This window comes from Protopterus annectens, chromosome 12.part0, assembly GCF_019279795.1.
Source record: "Protopterus annectens isolate FY-2018-M chromosome 12.part0, PAN1.0, whole genome shotgun sequence".
NCBI lineage: Eukaryota > Metazoa > Chordata > Ceratodontiformes > Protopteridae > Protopterus > Protopterus annectens.
Genome location: NC_056746.1, coordinates 268,687,195 through 268,704,274, shown reverse-complemented (window position 1 = coordinate 268,704,274; position 17,080 = coordinate 268,687,195). Strand labels below are relative to the sequence as shown.

The window sequence follows — 17,080 nt, the reverse complement described above, 5'->3', positions numbered from 1 at the left end:
GGGTGAGTGATCTTTGTTGTCAGGTTCCCCAAAACTGAGTGCTCAGTGTCTTCTGCCACATCTCTCACTAATATCTAAAATAATTTCAATGCTGGCTATAGAATGACATCACATCTGGTCATCTGACTCTGTGTTTCCCACACTACTGCCCTGACTAGAAGCTGAATCTGAATATAGCACAGGTGTGTCACAATACTTATGGAGAGCTTTGCTAAGGCATCTGGAAACTGTAAAACAATTCCAGTACTTACATCCTTCTTGTAGAGACTAACCAGCCATTCTCTGGCAACTCAGTATAGCAATTAGTTCACCATTAAGGAGAATAATAGCAGGATCCCAAACCAGACATTGCTTCTCTGGCTGCATTCAGGCGTATGAGATAAAAGTGTTATGGCCTAAATCAAGTAATTTCATTTCAAGCTATTTTTCCTAAGTTAAGCTGAGCTGGGTTTAACCCCTTCCCTTTCAGCATCCTCTGTTAACATATATACATTTCCTCAGTTACAACAGTTCAGTCTGATATAAATGTACACTTCTTTTCTGCCACTGTTGATACATTTTTAACACAAGCAGCTTTACAAATACATTTTTAACACAAGCATCTGTACAAATCAGTTTGGTATACAAATGACATAAATTTCTTTACAAAGCTCCAGCTAGCTATGCTGGCATGTGTTACATGTGCACTACCCTACTCTCTCTGGGATAGCTGGCACTACCTCACATCATCACAAAAATCATAGCTCCTACTTTTTTTTTAATATTCAATACTACATTATCAGTGGAAAGGACATTTTACACGTCTGAAAGTAAATGGACAGTCCAGTGAAGGATATAAAGTTTGTCTCTATCTTTCAAAGGTTTTAAATAATGTGAGCCTTGCCCACCAAAGGACTGCCCATCTTATACATATTAGTTTCTTTTCTGGTCCCGAGATGCAAAAAATGATCTTTTGGCATAAGAGTGACAGCTTGCACGCTCTAGCTCATCCTACCTCTTTCTCACATTTTTATCATAAGAGAAAAATAAAACCCAAAATGAGTAATATTGCTGTGTAGGAGTATACATCAAGTCACAAAATTGCTTGCTCTCTGCCTTTTGTGACCACATCCTTTTGATCAGCTTAGCAAATAGTACTAAAATGACGTCAGAGAGCATTTACTACACAGTGTCTTCCAATAAACTAAGTGTTCAGATTAGTCCCTTTTAACCACTTTGATAGTACCGACCTTTGTTTAACATTGTCAGTTCAAACTTGAGAACATGGACCTTCTACAGGACTCTCACTGTTCTCTCCAGCAACAGTGAAAAGATAATCTGCCGTCTAAACTTCTTCTGTGGATTATCTAAACAAGATGCCAGACAGAATCGTTAGCAAATAAGGTACCTGTATCTAATTTTGATAAACATTCTACATCTGCCTAAAGCAGATTATACATGTTTGAGAGACAGAGAGAGAGAGAGAGAGAGAGAGAGAGAGAGAGAGACAGAGACAGAGACAGAGACAGAGAGAGAGGGAGCAAGAGAGTGTCACAAAGGTGACAGGCTCTAGTGATATTCAACCACAACTTTTAAAATTAAACTGCAGTATCACTAGCTGACATTTTACTGAACACATGGAAACTGGATTACTGGACATACTGATTTATACTGACCTCCAGTTACACAGCTTGACATATGCTTTAAAAAGGAATGCCTGTGATACTTTGCATTTTTATCTGAATTACTCTTCCCTTTGCGTTGTATTAAAATGTTCATTTGTATGGTAATGTGGCTTAATTCATCTGTTTGTCTATGCACAGTTTTTAATTGCTACTTTCACTGTCGGTTTCAGAGGTAATACTTCCTTCCTTTGTAGCCCTTCTTGTAATAACTCATCAGATCTGATTTGCTCAGGTAAAGCAGGATGGCTGTTTTTGATCCTGAATCTGTTTAATGGGCAGTTTAGAAATTAGGAATAAAGCACAGGTAGGTTGGGATGCAACTATAAAGTCCCTGAGTGTCACCAGTTATCAATTAACTTCTTTTAGAATTTCACAAAAAAAAAATTGAAAAGACTTTTAATTGGCAGGTTATCTATATGAAACTAAAATGCCTACAACAGAATTACTGGAGTTAAGCTAATGACGAAATAATTTTGGCAAAGAATGAAAACAGGTTTTAATATACTTAATGTTTTCGTTAACATTTAAGAGCTAGTATAGCAAAACATACCAGAAAATGTGCTTGCTGTAGTTTTTAATTAACTTGTTTTGTTTTTTTAACTTTCCACATTATAACATTCTAAAGACTTGAGTGCTTAAGACCTGTGTATCATTCTGTACTCATGAGCCAATGTACCTAAGCAGTTATTTTTCAAGGCAAATTTCTAAAACTTCCACAATGTCTTCATAAAGGAAGGTTTGCAATATTTCAAAGGTGATTTTTCTTGTTTTGCCAGGTTTACTGTATGCATTTGCTGTAAGACATTTGCTCTTTTCCTAGCATAACCTTCACCATTTGTAAAATGATATCATCAGTGCCATGATTTTGCTGATGTTGATGTCATAGTTTCGTAAGTTCAGTAACAAGCTCGTAGCCTGATGGCCTTCTAGAAGCTTGGTGGCTGTTGATGTGCGTTGAAATGTATGTGCAGCTATGTATTCATTAAGGGCCCTTTTAAGAGTGAGAAGGAATTGCCATTATTTTAAAGGCAAGGGAAGTTTGTTGCAAAGGTTTGATAAAGTGACTGTGAGGTAAATTTGTTGAATTTGTTGTTGCTGTTAGTGTATACTTTAATGTTGGCTGTACAACTATCGGCTCTCCTATATATACCCTCCAGAGAAGTCTTGAAGAGGAGAGAGCTCTTCACAGCCTGGAACATAAGCCATTGCTCTATCCTCAAATACTGACAAGTCAGAGAGCTTTTAATGTATACCTAGGTAACCCAAGTTGTCAAGTCCATCTATCAGAGAGCCAGTTTCTAAAATCTATTTCAGTAAACCATATTGCAAGGCCATTAAATTCTCATAGTGAGGAACCTCTGAACCTGAACCACAGCTAGCAATCTGGTACCCTGTATGCATCCCCAGGCTGCTGTTCCCCTTCAATTCCACTATTCTTTGCTTCTGCAACTTTAGCAAGTTGCTTGCTAAAGCAGTAAAGCTATAAAACTACTTGCTACAGTTACTACTACATACTTATGTCACACTAATCACTTCAGGTGAGCTGTCAATGCAGTATCAGCATTCATTTCTGAAGCCACTATATCCTCACTGCTATTGCACACCCATACCATCGACACCTGCTGATTTCGCCCCATTATATGGTGCTTCCAGGACAGACGCTCCCTTTGCCCCACCCTAGTTACACCTTTGCTATGAACCTCCTCCAGCTAAACTAGATGCTTGGTCAAGAGACTGCAGATGCTCTTATTAACTGCCACACAATTTAAATATACAGTGGAGTGATGACCTTACTGAAGAAGAAAAGTTGACATCCCATCTTTACCATCTGTTTTCTACTAGAAAGCCAACAGTCACACCAGCAGACTGTATGTACATTGACCTTGAGCTCATTAATTGGTTTATAATTTCTACACAGGATAATGTCAACATCCTTCATGAGTTTAAAGCAGGCTGCATGTATACTTAACCTCTCATTCAGGGCAGCTGTAACCTCCTCAGAAAATAATTTTGTGGACATGGAATTCTCTTTACAAATCTCTGTCAGTTCATATCTAAAAGCTGGAGATCACCTATTTACCTCTAAACATGTCCCATTGCAGTTCTAGTCATAATTTTCCATGATGAGGAAGTTCTCTTTTGCTACAGCAAGTGTGAGAGTGTAGCAAGACAAGAGCACTGTAGTCAAGTGAGTACGCGTTCTTAAACATCTCTCAGAAACTTTACTGTTCAAACAGAATGGAATGTTTAGAACTGTCTAAACTATTGTCAGCAACAGCATTAGGTTTCAGTACAAACTATAAATTTCTGGCTATACCTCTGTAGGTGCAGTAATCATTTTGGTGGACCAAGCAGAGTAAACCACAAGAAGTTTGACATTTTTCCTCCATCTCCACATACCCAGATATGTTTGTAGTTTTGAAATTATCTGTTTACCTAGGGAGAATGGATCTGTAAAACATTTAAAGCAAAACAGAAATGCACACTTAACACTCAAGTGGCCTTAATTTACCTCCTTGAATATATAATGAGTTTTCTGTCAGTAACGGCATGGGAATAAACTGTTAGCACAGATACAGGACAAACTGATGTCACCAATGACATAGCATAAATATAGTGTTAGCGCTGTCCACTGGGAACGCAACTCTAGAATCAGTTTACTAGAAGCACTACACTTGGTTGGGACTGACTTTACTGACAATACTGCCATGGGAACGTTTTGTAGAATTATACCTGGAACAATTTACTTCAAGCAGTGACATGGGGCAAGGTACTGACAGAAATAATACAGGATACCAGACTGATCTGGTTTGCTGCCAGTACTGGGCAGGGTTCAGTTTACTACCAGATGTAGCCTGCAACAATTTTTATTGGCAAGAAAGCCCTGGGATCAGTTTACTAATTTGCCTGATATACACTTAATTGATTCTATTACTGACCTAGTTTGAGACCAACATTGATTATGAATTAGTGTACTATCAAGTGAAGCCTAAGTTCTATCTGCTACTAACACATGGCTTGAAGTAAAGCACTAACCTTGAAATCTAGCTGTTTTAAGCACAAATCTGGTAATGTACAGATATAGTTCCTAAATGCTTTAGCCCATACACGAGTCCCCTGAAATTACCTCTGGTATAATCTCAGTTATTCTCATTAGGGTTAATATATAATTATTTACCAAGGGATGGGCAAGGCCAATCTCTGACCAATTGGGATAGGTTATTTCAAGCACAAAAAGGAAACTCATCTAGGCTTAAAATGGTCTGCAAGGACAGCTTGCCTAGCACTTACCTAGGTACCTGTGCTTACAATGCACTCTTGTGATCAACTGACTGTTACAAAAAAACAGGTTAGCACTATCCTGGAATCAGTTTATCAATGGTTGTAACCTGAAATTTGTTATTATCAGATGTGGCTTGGAGTCAGTTCATCACCAGAACTGACATGAAATGAGATAGTGTTAATAAGGAACAAGAATCAGTTGTTGAATCAGGTAACTGCCAGCCATGGCATGTGATTATTTACTACTAGCAATGATGTGGGACTGGTTTACTGCAACACCAGCTTGGAGTCAGTGGCTAGTAATTATCAAAGATCATTCTGCCACCAGATATTGGCTAGAATCACTATACTGGAAGTGGTGTCCTGGAATCAGTTTACAGTTGGTTCTGAACTAGGTAAGGCTTCCTGCTAGCACTGCATTAGCATCAGTTTGCCACCTGCACTTAATTAGAGATCACTTTACCAACAGCTCTGGCCTGCAAGGACTGTCCAAGGATGAGTTTACTGCCAGTGTTGGCCTGGATTCAGTTTATCAGCAATGATGTTGGTCAAGTTTACTGCTGGGTTTCGTGTGTTTTCAAGTACTGACCCATGATTACCATACTGTTAACACCAACATCTGGTTAGTTTACCACCAACATAAACTTGGGATCTGTTTATTGTTGGCACAAACCTGGAAGTATTTTACTTTTTTTACCTTTCTGGGATCAGATTAGTGTCAGCAGTGAAATAGGATCTCTTACTGCAGTAGCAACATTTGGCAAGTTTTGGAATAATGTTTCTGCTGGTAGAAGTGTGGTATTACTGCGACAAGGTCTTTAGCTGCTAGCAGTGGATTTAGAAGAGCTTTCAACCAACATGGCTCTAGGTTAAATTTGCTGTTAGCAGCAACATGGTATTAGCTTACTGCCAGTGCTAACCTTGGTAATCTTTATACTGGACTAGAAGGGATTACTGCCAGGAGTGACCTAAAATCAGTTGGATGCTAACAGTGACTTGGAATCCATCTATTTATTTATTTTTATTTATTTATACTTTGTTAGCTGGGTAAGTGAGCTGGTTCTGGGACCCTTTTCAGCCATGGCCTAGGTCACAATGACAAAGATAATAACAACTAAAAAAGCACTGTGTCTTGTCCAACGTCCAGTAAACCAAAGGCTGTCTGGTTGCCCTGCACTGTGAGACTCTGTGTTGGCGGAACACTGAAGTGCTTTCAAATACACTAGTGTATGTTAGAGTTGTATTTAATCTGTCCTCTAAACTGAAGAAATTTTGCAGCCTTTTACTGTAAGCATGCACATTACTGGTCCCCCCATGGTTTCTCTTCCTATTGTACTCCTAGGTCAATTACTTAAAACTACTTTCTTTCTCTTGGAAAAGGTTTACCCATGTACCTGCAGCCCAGACTTGTATTGTTTTTTCCCTATAGAAGTGGTGGTCTTTTTCACCACACTGTACTAGATTAGTAGCACAAGATTTGTAGTTATTAGGAAGATACTGCACTACACTGACCTGGAATTGATTGAGCTTGGTTTTCCTGATTGTTTTCTTAGCAGCTGGCCTAGTCCAGTTTTTCTGGTTCACCACCTTATATTACTTTGTGTCTATCCCCTCCCCCACCTTGAACCTGCACACCTCCCTCCCACTCCTGCTTAATTACAGAGGAATCAAAAAACTTGATGTAGAAAGGCACCATCTTTTGACTTAGCTTTTCTGCCCTTGCTTCATAGGAATCCCCAGTAATGTGCTTGCATATACCATATTCCATTCCTTTTTGAATAGTACTCTGTTGACTCCTAATTTACTGCATGTCACTTTCCTAAAACCCCTGGCATAACTACAGTATTTGCCTACTTCTCAGTGAACTCCAGCTCCCCGTTTTTAAAGAAAAATAAAAACAGAAAAGAAAAGACCTTTTTCTTTTAGACTCTAGCTTGTCTATTGCCCTTAAATCTCACTGTTTATCTTCCCTGGACACTGGCTTGTACTGGCTGATTGTTTTTTTGTACTTTCCTCTGTCCCAGGTGTAGCCACTACTCTTAACCCATCAGAAAATATCACCCCCAATACTAATCAACCATCCATACCAAAAAAGAAAATCGCCTTCTGTTCTATCAATACTCGAAGTATGCTCAACAAACTAAGCCAGTTTCATGCTTGGTATCTCTTCATACCCCAGACATTATCTCTGTCACAGAAACTTGGCTTAAACCTCAAAACCAAGATAAAGACATTCTTCCTCCTGGTTATAATATACTTCGCCAAGACCACTTAAAGAAAAAAGGTGGAGGTGTTGCTTTCATTTACTCGAACTACCTCACTGTCTCCCTTCCTAAAGAACCAATTCCCTCCTATACACTTTCTGAAATACTAATAGCAAACCTCAAACCCAATGACTTTACTACCATCACAGTAGTAGCCATATGCATTCCACCAAGGGACAACATCCCCTTAATGGCAAATATACTGTCATATCTCTTCCAAAATGTTCCTAATGAAACTATCCTTCTTGGGGATGTAAACATTAATTGACATAACCTTAATAATCCAAACCCTACATAGCACATAAACCTCCATGGATTTATACAACTAATCTCCAAACCTACCCATACTAAAAACTCTCATTCTTCAAGCTCCTTGATTGATTGGATACTTGTTTCTAACACCAGCAAATACTATAACCCTGAAAATCTACCTGATGCCCTGAGCGACCACTCACCTATAAAAGTGCTACATCACCCACCTCCCCAAACCACACCAGCTTATCACCTGCCACAAACTTTCAGCCTTTAACCCAGACATTTTTAAAACCCTCCTCTCTAGAATTAACTGGAATTTCCTTACTCAGCTCCTACTTAATGACGTAGTAAATGCCTTAAACTCAGCTCTCCTAAATATTTTAAATTCTCTAGCCCCACCGAGAAAAGTTTGATTAAAGGCAAACATTTCATCCTGGCTAACTAAAACCACCCGTACCCTTATGAAATTCAAAGATAGGGCATGGAAAACATGGGTACAAACCAAACTTCCAGCTGACCCCCTAAAGTATAAAGAACTTACAAATCAGACAAAAAACTTATCAACAAAGACAAAAAAGACTTTTATTATAATCCCCCCAAAGAATTAAAATCTGATCTAAAAAATTTCTGGAATGCTATAAACCAAATACTACATCCAGGTAACCCAACTTCACCAAACCCATGTCCTGACACGTCACCTGAAAAAAATGCCATTACCTTCAACACCTACTTTATCAAATCCATTTCCCAACTATTTAACCCCAACTTCTCAAACAGCAACACTTCGAACCTCCCTATACAGCCCTTCAACCACTAGCTCAGTAAAACTCCTTCTCTCTCAAACTTGTCTCCACTGACTATATCAGAACTCTACTCTCAAAGCTCAAACCATATTCTGTATCAGCAGACAATATTCCTTCTTACTTTCTCCGGATTGCTGCACACTCCCTTGCTATGCCTGTATCTATACTAATCAATTGCTCCATCTTTGAGTCTAAAGTTCCTTCTATCTGGAAACAGTTTTAGACTCTTCCTATTCATAAAGGAGGTAACTCCACAGAAATATCTAATTTCAGACCTATCACTATCCTCTCCCCTCTCTCCAAAATCCTTGAGAAATGTAAACACAAACAAGTTATGTATTAAAATTTCTTACTCCAACACAGCATGGCTTTCTTTCCAAGCATAATACAACCACAGCTCTACTATAATTTCTCAGCACCTTAGCCTTTGCTAAAGATGATCACAAACTCATATCCTGTCTATTCCTTGACCTTTCTAAGGCTTTTGACACTGTCTCACACACTATGCTACTTAGTAAATTTGTAGACCTAAACTTCTCCCCTGATACAGTTGCATAGTTCTCTAGCTATGTCTCTGATAGGCTGCAGTCAGTGCGATGGGACTCAGCACTACCTACCCCTCTCTCAGTAAGAACTGGTGTTCCCCAAGGTTTCATTCTTGGACCTCTACTCTTTAATATCTTCACCAACTCATTCTACTCCTCTTGTCCTCAGTCTAACATTGTCTAATATGCAGATGACCCTACAGTCATAACTATTGCTAATTCCCCCTTAGAACTCCTAACAAATACCCAAACATCTTTCAAGTCAGTAGAGACATGGCTCACTAATAATCAGTTCATCCTCAACCCTAAGAAAACAAAATTACTACTCTTTCTACCTAAATCTGCAAACCACATTAAACTTTCCTTCTCCATAAGGTCCCTAAACAATACTCCTATAGAAGTCGAAACTAGCACAAAACTCCTTGGCATTACCATTGATGACCAACTAAAATTCGATCTTCACATTAAAAGTTGTATTAAAAAAAAAGCACCAAAAGCTAGGACCATCAACAAATTCCCATGCCTGCCTTCTACCATGCTTAACCTATTGTTCCCAAATACTCACAAATCTGAACTCCTCCCTGCTTACCAAATTAGAATCAACCTACCACAAAATAGCTAGATTTGCAGCTCAACAAACATATAAATCTCTCCACTGTCTCTCCCTAAAATACCTGAACTGGCCCAAACTACCTCACCTGTTTTTACATTCTCAACTCCAAATCATACACTCCATCCTATATTAGCCTGATTTCTGCCCCTCTCACTACTCCCCCACCAGGCTTCTCCAAAGCTCAACCCAAGACCTACTAAAAATCCATAAACCCAAATCCAACACAGGGTGCAACTTATAGTGCTACATTCCCTCCATTGCATGGAACAAACTCCCACTAGAAATAAGGACCTTGACTCACCCCAAACAATTTAAGCTAGCAACCAAAGACCACTTTAAAAAACAGTGGTCCTGTTATTGTACTCACCCTCCCTGATTATTACTTACCTTTATGGTACAGTCAATCTAACCTACTAAAACATACGATTAACTACTACATTCTATGGTTGCTATGCAACCTCCAAAGCTTTGTCTATACTCTGCTCTCTGTTTATAGTACTGTTTTATTTGTCAACAATATACATGCATGTAGCTTATGTATTTTAACTCTCTATTGCTATTTTTATTGAAATGTATGTCTATTGCTATTTTTATTGCATTGTATATCTTTGGAGCTTTTCTTCCCAGGCCTCCGCTGAAAAAGGACAATAGCTCAGCCTGACACTCCCGGGAAACAAATGTAAAATAAATAAATAAATAAAAATAGAGGGGAAAACCAGTACTGGTTTTAAGGCATTTGACAACAATTGCATATACAATACATAGCCAAGGTGGGAAAGTGAATAAGTAAAGCATTAAACAACATTTACAAGAATGCATAAATTATTAATGCTTACCTATATAATGTTAACTTCATTATAAACACAGAAATGTATGTGTCGCTCATCCAGTCAGGATAAAATAGATGAGTCTTTGTGGGCTCTGTTCAAGAAGCTTTATTATGTAGAAATACATCATGTACAAACACATCAGGATTGAAGCTTAATAACTTTAACTTAGATAAACTTATAAACAAACTAGATATTACACTCATACAGCTCACTCTCTGGGTGCAGTCTCAAAATGGCACTGAAGCTAGCATGTGCTTGCTATTTGTATACACCTGCCAACTTTGAAACACTTGTTAAAGGTGCAACACACACACACACACACACACACACACACGCACGCACGCACGCACGCACGCACACACACACACACACACACACACACACACACACACACATTATTCTACATCCTCCCTCTTTGAGAAATAAGTTATGCAATAATGACAACATTAACTGACATGCAATCATTACGAATAATTATTTGTCATGCAATTATACAGAACTAAATACATATAGACAATTATGTCTAGGTTGCTGTGTATTTCACACTAGGTCTGGAAATATGACCAAATCATGTGACATAGAAATTAGAATTAGGTCTAGCAACTGGGACTGTCTCTGCTGAATATTCATCAGGATTGGAAGTAGAAGTTAAGACACGTCCTGCAACAGGAACATTGTCTGGATTGCTCTGAGATCTAGAGACTGCATCACAGGAACAGTGCTGCAATATCGATTCTGATACAGGAAGAATATGTCTGCGATTTCTCCTGTACTTCACACCCTCAGATAGTATGAAGTAGGAACTCATCTTGGTACATATACCTGTTACTTGACCAATCCAGTCGAAACCTTTCGCCATTTGTATCCTCACTGTCTCTCCTTCTTTCAATGGACAAAGAAATCTGCTGAATTTATCATAGCTAGACTTCTGGAAAGAACGCTTTTGAATAATTGGGCTCTAATTGTTCTGTTGTTCTTACCTTTAGGCCTCAATAAACTGGAACTAATAGGCAGTGTTCTGGTTTGCCTAGATAGAAGTCTCTGAGCAGGCGAGCGAAGTACATCATCAGGAGGTATTTTTCTGAGACTGAGTAGATTAAAAAAAAATCAGTATTGTCACACTTTGACCTCTCAAGTAATTGCTTTACACCCTGTACTGCATGTTCAGCTAGTCCATTTGACTGTGGATATTCTGGAAAGTTCCATTCTTTTGCAAATTTCTGAAACAACTGACTGGTAAATTGGGTACCATTGTCAGAAATAACTTTGTGTGAACTACCATGGACTGAGAAATGACGTTTCAACTTGGTGATAACAGCAGTGGATGTTAGATTAGGTAGTAAATCAATCTCAAACCAGTTTGAATAAAAGTCTACCAACAGTAAGTAATGCTGATTGTTCCACTTGAATATATCTGTGGCTACTGTTGACCAGGTAGCTCAGGAACTTGACTTAGTTGAAGTACTTCTTTTTGCAAATGTGGTTTAGTACTATTGCATACTGAATAAGAAGAAAGTACCTTATCAATGTCTTTTACTAGAGAAGGTCAAAATACTAGTTCTCTCACCCTTCTTTTGGTAGATTCAGAACCTGGGTGACCACGAGGCAAAATCTGGATATAGTCATGTTGTAAGGAAACAAGAACAACAATTCTAGGAGCTTTGAAAATAATCCCATGTTCTATCAGCATCTCATCTCTGTAAGGAAAATAAGTTTGCACTTCGGGTGGTATAGTAGATTGCTTTGACAGCCATCCATCATTAATGTAGTGGTTGAGCTTTTGCAAAACAGGCTCAGTCTTTGTACAATTTCTCAGCAGATCAAGTCTTGTGGTATAAAAATTATGCACATTCATGAAGTCAAAGTCAAAATTCTCTGCATGAAACTGTTCCGTTGTATTTCTGGTTGATCTGGATAAGGTATCAGCCAGATAAGAAGTTTGCCTTTTATATAGACCATTTTGAAGTTGTACTTTTGCAATTTTAGCTCAACCTCAATAACCCTTCCCTGCAATGGTTTAACAATTATCTAAGTAACCATTCACAATCTGTCAAGAGGGCCAACACCCTATTCCCCTCACTCCCCATCACATGCGGTGTCCCCCAAGGCTCAACCCTAGGCCCCCTTCTCTTTAATATATTTACTAACAATCTCCACCTAGCAACTACCTAAGCTGATATTGTTCAGTATGCAGATGACACAAACATAATATGCTCAGCATCCAACATTCACTTACTACAGAGTAAAACCTAAGAATCCTTCACTGAGATAGAGAACTGGCTAAATAACCACCAACTGATACTAAACCTGAAAAAAACACAGTTAATGCTATTCCACCCAACTAAACAGTGCAACCCCATCTTCACCATCCTTTCAGCCAATAACACCATCATCACCCCAGTAGATGAAGCTAAACTACTAGGTGTCACCATTGACCAACAGCTTAAATATAACAAACACATATCCCAAATCATCTCCAAAGTCCATAACAAACACATAGCCCAAACCATCTCCAAGGTCCATAACAAACACATAGCCCAAACCATCTCCAAAGTCCATAACAAACACATAGCCCAAACCATCTCCAAAGTCCATAACAAACACATAGCCCAAATCATTTCCAAAGTCCATAAAAAACTAGGATGCGTGCATTGTACCAAACAATTCCTCACCCCCACGACTAGGGCTACCATAGCCAGAAGTCATCTCCTATCAAATTTGCTCTATGCCTATCTGTTTTTAACCAAAATCAACAAATCTGACCTCAACAAACTCTCCTCTTGCTACAATAAACAGCCAGGTTTGCTGCCAATACCACTTCATGTTCCCACCACTGTCAATCCCTACTTAAACTACACTGGCTAGAATTCCAAAACCTGCTGAGTTACCACCTACTCATCATTACTCATCAAATCCTATACCAACCTGAGAGAACCCCTGTCCTGGTTGGCATTGCATTGTAAACTTCCACAATTCCAACAGGGAACTATGTACAAGCAGCAAATCCTTGGTCGAGCTCAATCCATGCACGAACAGCTCAGGAGAACCTCTATTCTCCTATGAGGTTGCCAGAGCATGGAACTGTCTTTCACCCGACCTTAGGACACAAACTCGTGGAACCATATTTAAAAACCTCCTGAAAACCCACATCTATGCTAACCCTCTTTGCTATTGCAAACACACACCCCTAAACCCCTCCAGTCTACAGAACAGCCAAGCTCTAATGCCCCTATTACCTACATGATACTGCCAACTAGATGCACCATACTTTTCAAAGTGTTGCAATATATACCTACTTCTGAATACTTCATGCTTATATATTACTTCTACTGCTAGACCTAGAATCACCTAAACATGTCAGGACTCCTGCTTATGCCTTTTAACTGTAAATATTGTAAATATGGATATTTTTTCTTCTCAGTAAGTTGGGCTTCAATCATTGTACTATCACTGCAATCACTGTGATCTTATGACTGTAACACGTTGTTTGTTTCAAGTTTCTCCCTTTTTAATTCAATTGTTAACACATTATTACTTATATTACTGTTTTCTGTTACTGTCTTATTAAATTTCTACAGCTTTTCTCCCCAGGACTCCTCTGAAAATGGACACCTGCTGTCCAGTCGGATTTGTCCTGGTAAAACAAATGATAAATAAATAAAAAAATAAAATAAATTCTTTGTAAACATTGCTGGAGCTGAATGCATAGGCTTCTTTAGAATAGTAACTAGAATTTCGTGATCAGTTTCAATCTGAATAGTTCGACCATAGATATAATCATGAAACTTTGAACATGCAAGTACTATTGCCAAAAGTTCTTTCTCAATTTTAGCATATAGCATTTCAGTTTGGGTAAGAGTTCTAGATGCATAGGCTACTGGTCTGCCTTCTTGAAGAATTACTGCTCCAAGACCAAATTTTGAAGGATCATAGGAAAGAGTTACTGGTTTATTGACGTCATAGTATTTTAATGTAGGTGGGGTGGCAATTTTCTGCTTAAGGTCTTCTAATGTCTTCTGGTGCTGTTCCAGCCAAGACCATATAGCAGTTTTGTGCATTAGCTCTGTCAAAGGTGCTGTCAACTCATTAAAGTTTGGTATAAAAGTGCCTAAATAGTTGACTATGCCAAAAAAACGTTGTAGAGCCTGAACAATATCTGGATCTGGCATCTCAAGAATGGCTGTTTGCTTGGACAGGTCTGGTGCCAAGCCAGTGCTATTGAATAAATAAACTACATATGTAACTTCTGGTGGTCTGAATTTTGACTTCAGAGGACCAAGCTTTAAGTTCACTTCACGTGCTATGTCTAGAACTTTCTTAAGGTTTCTGTCATGCTCTGCTTCACCATTGCCTCCGACCAATAAATTATCTACTATTATGGCACAAGGATAACCTGAAAAAATTTGCTTCATTGCACACTGAAAGACTTTAGTTGCAGAATTTATTCCAAATGGCATCCTGCGGAATCTTTATCTGCCAAATTGGGTACTGAAAGTAGTCAGCAATGAGGATTTGTGATCAAGCATCACTTGTCAAAATTAACTTTTTGCATCCAAGACAGAAAAACAGTGGCATTTGGAATTAGGGCTGCGACTTCCTTGACTGTACGCATTGGATGATGCGGTCTCTTTAATACTTTGTTCAAATCTCTTGGGTCAATACATATTCTGATTTCGTCTGAGCCTTTTTTGAAGGCTGCTACCATGGATGACACCCATTCAGTTAGTTCTGTAACTGGACAAGTTACACCTTGCTGCACCATTTTATTCAGCTGAGCTTAAACTTTATTCTGAATAGCTATCTGAACTTTTCTTGCTGACCTGACCACTGGACTGACCTCTAGGTCTAACTTCATAGAGTACACAACTGGACGTTTGCCCAACTTGTCATCGAAAACATCAGTATACTCTGAGAAAATAGCTTCAGTAAAATTGGAACTAGGATATGTGCTTATATGATGAACCTCTTTGGTAAAAGAAAGCAAATTAATTCTCAAACTGTCTCTGAGACCCACTAATGACTGCACAGGTCTTTGGACTACATAGAATAACAAGCTGTAACAGTTCCTAGCCAAATAACATGAAAGCACTACTGAGCCTTCGGTTTGAATTTCTTCACCTTCATAAGCAACAGGTTTCGCACAACTAGCCACATTGAGTTGTTCATTAGTTCTCACCTTCTCCATCATATACTGCTGGTGCCTGCTGGTGCATACACAAATTAATGCTCCATTTCAATGGCCTCTGACCCAGCTAGGTTTAGCAAAATGAATGCCCTGGTGCATGCATCCTTGTCAGAATAAGCTGTTTGTATAAAAATATCATACCCTTGCGCAAATATTCTCAAATTCTCTGCAATATTCTGATCAAACACCAGTGGTGATTGTTTTCGAAATCCGTCTGCCATATTAACACATACCAGTGAAGGCTTTTGCAAGTATGCACAAACACACACATACACACACACACATATATGTATATGCCAGAAATTTATGCCAGTATTTGTAACCATGCCCAATAGCACAACAAGCCTTTGTATAACTGAACTCTGCAAATTAAGTCTCTTGGCACTGTAATACTCTTGAAATCACTGTACTGTAAGAAATCACCTCTTACCAGTGTAAGAAATATATCAAAATAACTGCACTGTGTGAATAAACTGGGCAGAAGAAGCTCAGAGTAAGAAACATTTCGTAGTAATTACAATTTGCGAATAAACAGTACACAGCACACTGAAACTTTCCCAAAGTGGCTGCACTTTGCTAAATAACTCTTTACAGTGCAAGAAACACTCTGTAATGGTGGCACTTTATAAATAGACACACACAGCACAAGAAACATTTCAAAATGGCTGTATTTTGACTGTACTTTCCTAATAGTTGCAGTTTGCACACAAATAAACTCTTTGGAATAAATGCACAGTAATAAGCACACACTGTAATCACTTTTACACACTTTGAGATATTTTGAATAACTCTTAGTTATGCCCTGAATACAATGTGAAATAGAAGTTATGCCAAAACACAGTACTTTGCCAAAAAACATGCAGTCGTCTTGCTTTATTTATGTTTAATGTGCCCTTTTTGCCCCTATTACATTTGATTTGCTTGTTTCATGTTTTTCCATGCCCATTATGCTTTTCTTGTGCTCGTTTTACTCTAAACATGCCCATCTTGTTTTAAACATACTCATTTTGCAATTCCAAGGTAATTCCAAACCCCTTAAATGCATTTCTGATAATGGTTTTATCAAATATCTTAATTTTAAACCTTTCATTTAATTAGTAACGCTGTTGTGCCTCTCGCTTGTGTAATAATGCTGTTTGTGCCCTTGTAAGGCTCCTTTTGATCTTTTTTTATAAAATAAATCATTTGTGCAAGTCTTCGTTACCTTTGGTTCAATCAATCATTACCGTGGTTCTGGCCCTTTTCCGTGCTCGTTTCTCTTAGTTGACCTTCACTGTTAACTCTGCACCTCGTAGCTCTGAAAAGCAGTCTCCGGAATTCCACTTCTGATAGCATGTCGCTCGTCCGGTCAGGATAAAATAGATGAGTCTTTGTGGGTTCTGTTCATGCAACTTTATTATGTACAAACACATCAGGATTGAGGCTTAATAACTTTAACTTAGATAAACTTATAAACAAACTAGCTATTACACTCATACATGCTCATTCTCTGGCTGCACTCTCAAAATGGCACTGAAGCTAGCACGTGCTTTCTATTTATATGCATGTGCCGACCTTGAAATGCTTCTTAAAGGTACAACACACACACACACACACACACACACACACACACACACACACACACACACACACACACACA

At 38.6% G+C, this 17,080-nt stretch overlaps 1 protein-coding gene across 1 annotated transcript in view; it reads left to right on the top strand.

Annotated features, from left to right (window-relative positions):
- The first annotated feature begins 1,209 nt into the window (after window positions 1-1,209).
- Window positions 1,210-17,080, top strand: part of IL21R (interleukin 21 receptor) — a 274,497-nt gene continuing 258,626 nt past the window's right edge. The window contains exon 1 of the mRNA XM_044089327.1: window positions 1,210-1,383. The gene's annotated coding sequence lies outside the window, so the exon portion shown is untranslated. The remainder of the gene's footprint in view (window positions 1,384-17,080) is intronic.